The sequence below is a fragment of the Talpa occidentalis genome, unplaced genomic scaffold (assembly GCF_014898055.3).
Source record: "Talpa occidentalis isolate TD23 unplaced genomic scaffold, MPIMG_talOcc4v2.1 talOcc4.2, whole genome shotgun sequence".
Lineage (NCBI taxonomy): Eukaryota > Metazoa > Chordata > Mammalia > Eulipotyphla > Talpidae > Talpa > Talpa occidentalis.
The window spans coordinates 39948317-39956465 of NW_023602073.1; the positions used below are offsets into that span (position 1 = coordinate 39948317).

At 47.5% G+C, this 8149-nt stretch overlaps 1 pseudogene; it reads left to right on the forward strand.

The window, feature by feature from the left end:
• The first annotated feature begins 3541 nt into the window (after positions 1–3541).
• LOC119251234 (patr class I histocompatibility antigen, A-126 alpha chain-like) lies at positions 3542–6252 on the forward strand (annotated as a pseudogene).
• Positions 6253–8149: the final 1897 nt, after the last annotated feature.

An 8149-nucleotide genomic window follows, 5' to 3' on the forward strand; every position in this document is an offset into this window, starting at 1 on the left:
TAAAGCTACAACTAAACTTTCAGGTTTACTTTTTGCTCCTATTTGTGAAAGCTGAAAATTTTAATGTCATATTACCTTTTGTGTTCACGTTTAAGTCATCCAGTCCAAAGAGATGACATTATTACAATGTATGATAATGCCTGACTGCTAACAAAAGATGTGACAATCCTAAATCGATGTAAAGTGAAATGTGTGTTCACAAAGAAAAACATGTATTAAAAATAGATATTTTAATGGTCCTAAAAGTAAAGTAATGAATGTTAAAGCAAATGTTGAAGATCTAAAAAAGAAATTAAAAAAAAAGAGTTAAAAGTAACAAAGTTAAGGAAAGTGTTAAAGATATGAGAAAGGAATTTTAGGAAAAGAAATTTTGTATACTCAAATTATTTGTATTATTTTAGTGTTTTGGGAACACATCAGCTGAAATAATTTTTGGTTAATAGTAACTGAATTGTAGTCTAATGGGTTGTTTCAAAACATGTACTTATAAACTGGCATTGGGTATAATCTTGGCTCTTGTCTGGGTTAATGATGTTGGGTACATGATGTCTTTTTTTTTTTTTTTAAAGATTTATTTATTTATTTTATATAAGAACTGGGGTACAGACTAAATGTGTGGGAGGTGAGAGGATTCACCAGAGAGAGAGCGGGGAACAGAACAGGCAGACTAACGAACTACACTGCTGAGGGGAGCAGCGGGCACGACAGGAGAGGTCTGCCGCCCTTGTGGGACCTTCACCAGCTGGCCAGGATTGAACCGTCGCTGCAGAGGCTGCGGACAGCTTCACAGTGCGGCGCTCAACCGGCTGCGCCACCAGGGGAGGCCCCATAAAAGTCTTTTAGTGTTTGAAGAATTACTAAGGTTTTTGAGACGAAAATTAAAGGTTATGATTTGACGTCAATATTATACTTAGGGCCGAAACTTTCGCAGAGATTAAATATGGTTGTTGTTGCTGTTTTCTAATATTTATGACAAAGCTTTCCAAAAATCTAAATTGAAGTAAAATTTGTTAGCCTGTCATTTGATTGATTAAAGGAAATTTTGTGGAACCTTAGTAGAGCTTCAGAGACACTCCACAAATTTTCTTCCTTTCCTCCTGGGAAAGTCACTAGATAAAGTTGTCCTTTATGGTATACTTAATAAAGTTACGCTAAAAGGGAAGCATTGTCACTTGGGAAAATGGTAAAACTCTGATATGTACAAAAATGTTAACCTTGGTTTTCTAAAACAAAATCAGTACCTCATATGTATGTAAATTGTCAAACGTTATTGTTGCCTTGCAATATTATATACTTCAATGGTTTGATGTCTGCAGAAATTGTTTCTACAAAAAATATGAAGAAAAGGCCTCAATTGCTTCAAATTGATATACCTTTTGATTTTTACTGTTTTAGCTAACTTGTATTTACATTTTGTGTAGCTTTAAGTAAAATTCTTCCAGGGAGTTGACCTAGAGCTGAACCAATAAGTGGAAAAACTACTGCTTTGTTTGTAGGGTTTCAGAGACCTCCAAAAATAATAAAAAAGCTTGCCTCCATTGACAGGACTGGACAACAAGAAAAAACCCTGGTGGGTCTGGTGAGACCAACTTTGTTTTTAAAGTCTATATGGACTGGATTTTAGGAGTTCACTCTGATCCTATGTGGAGTATTGTAACAAAGCCAGCAAAAATTGCTGTTTGGTTATTCTGCCTGTGATTTTATGCAAAAATAGGTAAATTGGTCTAAAAGTAAATTTAGTTCACAAGTATTTTATGTACTGTTAGATAAAATTGGGATCACAGTAGAAAAATTCTCCTTCTTACTGGTATTCCTTCCAACCCTCACAGCCAAGCCATTGTTGAACGCTCTCACCACAAGTTAAAAACACTGCTTTCCTCTTTAACTATAAACAGAAAAGGGGGACATGGAGGACGGCATGGATGGATACGAGAAACCCTGTTATCAGCTCTTTTTACTTTAAATTTTCTGAATTTACCACAGGGGGGGCCCATAACGTGCAGCAGTAAACATTTTGCTACTCAACCAGCACGTAGCATGCAAGAACCAGTATGGGTAAAAACCCCAGGAACAAATGTGTGGGAAGCGGGGTCATGATTTTAAAGGGAAAAGGCTATGCTTCTGTCATTCTAGATGGATCCTCCGAAACAATATGGACACCTCTTAGGCTCATCCGGCCTGGGATCCTGGCCCTCCAAGAGACTGTCCCAGACTCTAGAGAAATCACCATGGGAGATGCTGTCTCCTCAGCCACTTCCGTGGGAGACACAGAAGCCATTAATCCAGATCATGGCCCGTCTTCTGTTAAAAAGAAAAAGAAGGCCACCAGTAGTCCTGTTGCGCCCATTACATGGGGCAGTGTCAAGGCACTCAGCTACCACGGTGAATGGTGAATGAGTTCTCCGCAAACAGGGAGCTCCAATAACCCGGGAAAATATGTTCCTTGCTATGGTGGCAGTCATCACTTGTGCGTCTGCCGTAGGTGCCAACTAAACACATGTATATTGGGCATGTATTCCACATCCCCCATTGTTACAGGTGGTAGAAAGGGGGCACATTGGGCCTGTCGTTTTCGCCAACGACACTCGACATATGCCTGGGCCATGGTCAAAAGAGGAATCTTCTCGTCCTGATGAGGAGGAGTGTAGTTTTAATTTTACCTTGGGATATGAACACCTTCCCCTGTGTGTTGGTGTACACTTTGCACACCCATTGCCCCACAGACCTGGGTTAATATTGCTCCCCCTATTAAAATCAATGATCAATCAGGCTCGCAGGTTCATACGCTTATGGATATGTATGTTGCTCTTTCTTTTAATTTTACTGAAGTGAACACAATGTCCAAGGCACGCGGTAATAAGCCGGTTTGTCGGCAAAATTCATATAAGAATTATACATATTCCCCTACTTTTTGGAATCAGTGCCGTGGATTAAAAGGAAAATTATTAAAATCAGGGAACTGTACTTTTGTTGATTGGGGACCTCATGGGAAGTTTTTGACTCTGGTGAATCCTCTCATCCCAAGCATGTCTGGCCTGCACCCCAGCTTTTGTACGCATAATAAATAAATCGTTAGAAAAATGCTTTGTTAGCATACATTGGTTATTAATATTCTAAAGTAAAGAAGTAATAACATCTTTTTGAAAGGTTTTATTCTAGTAAAGTAAATATTTAAAGCTATAACCGACATAAAAAAATTATACGTGGGATCCGTAATAATTTGTGAGACCCTAGAGACATCCTGAAAGAAAAATGTTTGAGAATCACTGACCCAATTCCTGGGCCTGGATTCAGGGAGGCAACAGTGTGACAAAGGTCTTGGTGCAGGAGAGCAGGGGTCTCGGGGTGTGGCTCTCAAGGTCTCAGTCCCCAGGGCGCTGTCTGGGGCTGGAAGGTGACTGTCAGGGCTTCCTCATCTCCCCAGTTTCACTTCTCACAGCCTGGGCGGGTCCTCCTTCCTGGATACTGGTGACTCACCCCAGGGCTCACTCCCCATTGCCTGGAGGTCTCCGGAGCAGCCAATCAGCAGCCCCGCGGCTCCCGTTCCAAAGCCCTCGCCCGCCCGCCGGGACTCCGTCTCCCCAGCCCGGGTGGAGGCGCGTCCTGGGGGATGGGGGGCGCAGCCCTCCTGCTCCTGCTCGCGGGGGCCGCGGCCCCGAGGGAGACCCGGGCGGGTAAGTGCGGGTCGGGAGGGGACAGGGTGCTCCCAGAGGCGGGAGCGAGGGCGTGGGCGTGGGTGGGAAAGGTGCGACCTCGCCGCCGCCCTAGTTGTCCCCCCACCTCTACCCCGCCCCGTCCTGGCCCCTTTCCGTCCCCCCGAGACCCCAGCCTCCTCTGGCCCCCAGAGTCCCGGCCGTTTTCGTCCCGCAGCCGCTTTTCGGTCTCACTCGTCTTTCACCCACGTTCTGTCTCGTGGGCGCCCCCTGGGAATCGAGCCCCCGAAGGGGACAAGAATAGCCCGGGTCTCCCCTCCTGCCCCCAGGCCCCCACTCCCTGAGGCTTTTCCACACCGCGATGTCCCGGCCCGGCCTCGGGGAGCCGCGCTTCATGGCCGTGGGCTACGTGGACGACACGCAGCACTTACGGTTCGACAGCGACTCCCCCCGCCAGAGCGCGGAGCCGCGGGCGCCCTGGGCGGGGCAGGTGGAGCAGGTGGAGCAGGAGGAGTGGGAGGAGGAGACGCGGATCCTAAGGGACAGCGCACACTGGTACCGAGCGCAGCTGGACGCCCTGCGCGGCCTCTACAACCAGAGCGAGACCGGTGAGCTGGCGCGGGTCCGGGCCGGGTCAGCACCCCCATCCCCACGGACGGGGATCGCTCAGGGTCTCCCCCTCCAGGCTTCTCTGCAACCTGCCCGGGAACAGCCCGCGGGACTTTTACTCCATTTCTTTCTGGACAGGGTCTCACACCCTCCAGAGGATGTCTGGCTGCGACATGGGGCCCGACCGGCGCCTCCTCCGCGCGTACAGACAGTTCGCCTACGACAGCGCTGATTACCTGGCCCTGAACTGGGACCTGCGCTCCTGGACCTCGGCGGACACGGCCGCTCAGATCACCCCGGCGCGAGTGGGAGGCCCAGGGTGAGGCAGAGAAATTCAGGAACTATGAGAAGGGCAAGTGCTTGAGGTGGCTGCGCACATTCCTGGAGCACGGGAAGGAGACTCTGCAGCACACGGGTAAGAGGGGCCTGGAGGCCTCCCGGTCCCCCCCTGCCTGGAGTCACTGCAGGAAATGAGTCCTCTCTCTAGTCCCGAGAGGGGGACTCCCCTGGGGTTCATGTTCTACACTAGAGAGACTCCCAGAGACTCCGGCTTCTCCTGAAGGACAGGGAAGGGATCCCGTCTCTCCTGAGAAAGACAGACAGTCCCTGACATCACACGTCACCGGGTCCTTTCGACCAGGGGCCTGTTTGAGAACCACGAGTTTCTCTCTCAGGCTTGTTTCTGGTCTGAGAACATTTTCAGTTATGTGATTCCTGCTTTTCTGTGTCATTCACCTTCCACCCAGGTCAGGAATAAAAAGTCTGTGTTCCACTCCCTCTGCTTCATCCTACCCTGGGTTTTCATCCTGATCCTAGGACTGTCAAGGTATAGGAGAATTGCACAGATTCCCCCAGATTAGCCTGTTTTTTAGATTTTGTGCTTGTTCCTGCCACACCAGTTGTCTTGTCAGTTGTGAGGATGGTCTCATGAAGATTCTTCAGTGTCCATGGAGTAAACACAAAGTAGGTTTTTTGATTTACCACCTCAGATTCCCCAAAGACATGCATGACCCACCACCCCACCTCTGAGCATGAGGTCACCCTGAGGTGCTGGGCCCTGGACTTCTACCCTGCGGACATCACCCTGACCTGGCAGCGAGATAGGGAGGACCTGACCCAGGAGATGGAGCTGGTGGAGACCAGGCCTGGGGGAGACGGAACCTTCCAGAAGTGGGCGGCTGTGGAGGTACCTTCTGGAGAGGAGCAGAGATACACGTGTCATATGCAGCATGAGGGGCTGCTGGAGCCCCAAGTCCTGAGATGGGGTGAGGAGGAGGATGTGGGCACTGAGGCTGTTCTCAGGGCCATCAGGAGCCCTTCTGGAGCCCTTCAGAGGGTCAGGATAAGGTCTGGGGCTCAGGGTATGATCTTCCCTTCCCTTCCAGTGCCCCCTCCTCAGTCCTTCATCCCTACTTCGGGCATCATTGCTGGCCTGGTTCTCCTTGGAGCTGTGCTCACTGGAGCTGTGGTGGCTGCAGCTGTGATGTGGAGGAAGAAGCACTCAGGTAGGGAAGGGAGTGGGTGATCTTGTCCACTGAGGGCTTTCACGTCCCAGGGAGAACTTGCCCTGCCTGGTTAATGGGAAGTACCATCCACACACACGTGTGTTGCCCAGAGGGCATTTGGTCCAGTCCCCGCTCACCTCCTTTCTTCATTTTTCCCAGTCCTGACCTGGGTCTTTACTCACAGTTCTGGAAACTTCCCTGTTCTGCAGGATTAAAAGATTCCTTTAGGTCTTCTGACCTGACTGCTCAGTGGTCTCATATTATGTTTCTTCCCACAGGAGGACAAGGAGGAAGCTACACTCAGGCTGCAGGTAAGTGTGGATCAGAGGTTTGATCCCTGAGCCCCTGGGGACAGTGTAAATGGACTCCATGGGGGAGTCACCCTCATCACTCCCTCCTGTGGTGTCATCTCTGACCAGGTTCTGTTTTGTTCTCAACCAGGCAGCAACAGTGCCTAGGGCTCTGATGTGTCTCTCAGCCCCTAAGGATATTTACAATGAACCTGATGAGGCTCCTGTTGTGCACACCTTAGACAGCAGGGTGATGGTGTCACTATTGTTCTTAACTGTGATATTGAGCATTAGTTCATATTTTTACTTTTCTATGACTACAGTTGCTGTCTCTATGGAAGTTTTGTACATTTTTATAGAGGAAGTGCTATTTATTTATTACACTATTTTGTCCTTATTAAAATTGGGTTATTTCTTTCTGATCATTGAGTTTTAGGCATTATTTGTAGATACAGTCCTTTATCAGATTTGTGATTTGCAAATGTTTCCTCCCATACTGTGACCTGAACTCCTTTACTAATGGGAAAGCAGACACTATTGCCCAGACAGGAACATGGAGATATATATATATATGTGTGTGTGTGTGTGTGTGTGTGTGTGTGTGTGTGTGTGTGTGTGAGTGTGTGTGTTTGTGTGTGTATTTTTTTTAGAAGAGAAAAGATAAATTGCTAACTGGTTTTGAGCAGATAATGGCCGACTGGGGTGTTGGGGGTGGAGGGGAATGACTTAAGCGTATCCTTGAGTGTTATTAAATGTCCTTGTATGAGCATGAAATATGCTTTCTAAAGTAAATTACACTTCATTCCTCAACTTATAAAACTCTTCACACATCATGACCAAATCATGTGTTAAGACCAGACTGACACGTGGGTTACAAGTGATGAACCCGCACGTCGTAGTTGCAGAGTCATGGTTTCCCTTTGGGTTCACTCTGGTGTTGTCCGTTCTCGGGGTATTGGACAAACGTATAACGACCTGTGTCCATCATGAGAATATCATGCAGAGTATTTTCACTGCCCTAATGTCTTCTATGCTCCACGAAACTAATGGAATTACATCAGACTAAAAAGCTTCTAATTAGTGAAGGAAACTATCGTTAAAATGAAAAGACAATATCAAATCGGAGAAACTATTTGCACATCATCAATCCAACAAGGAGTTAATATCCAAAATCTACAAAGAACTCCAAAACAAGAAAACAACTCAAACTAGGGGCAGAGGAGATAAATAGGTATTTTTCTAAAGAAGACACACATGTGGCCAATAGGTGTGTGGATAAATGTTTGTCATCATGTGCTGTCAGGAAAATGCCAATTAAAACCACAATGAGTTACCACCTCACACTGTGAGAATGACCCGTTGAAGGGTGTGGAGGAAAAGGAACTCTGGCACATGGTGGGTGGGGATGGAGACTGGTCCTGTTAGTGGGCAGAATGAGGGGTTCCCTGTACCTTCAAAACTGCACACTCTACATGGGATCTGCCATCAGCTGCATAAAGACAAAACATACTCTGAAGTGTAAGACCTTCAATAGAAAAGAACTTTAATACAACTAGTATAAAATAGAGAATCAGTGTGCAATAGAGAGAGAGAAGAGAAAGAATATAATTAGAATAGTTTCCAAGTGAAGCACCCAAAGCTACCTGTCCCCTCATGGGTAAATGCCCAGCCAAACAGGCTTGGCCCAAAGCAGGCCCACTGAGTCCCGAAGACCTGCCACAAGGCTAAGGCTACTGGTACCAAGGCTACTGGTAGAGACCCATGGGAAAGGACAGGAGGGGCCATGCAAGTCTGAAAGGAAAAGAGCAAAATCAAAATCCACATCAAGATAACAGCTGCCATTCTGAGCCTCCCCATGGGCCTCTCACCCGCGTCTTTGTCTATTTCACGTGTCTCTTTCCATGTCCTCAACTCCCTGGCACAAGTCCAAGCCTGAGGAGCAAGCCTGGTTTCTTCTTCACATGTCTCTCTGCTTCATGCTCCTCCTCCAGTCTTCTTTCCTCATCTTACTCCACATCTTCCTCCTCTTCCTTAGCTTCTCATCCCTGCTCAGCTCCACCTTTCCTTGGGTGGGGTGGTAACCTGGAACCTT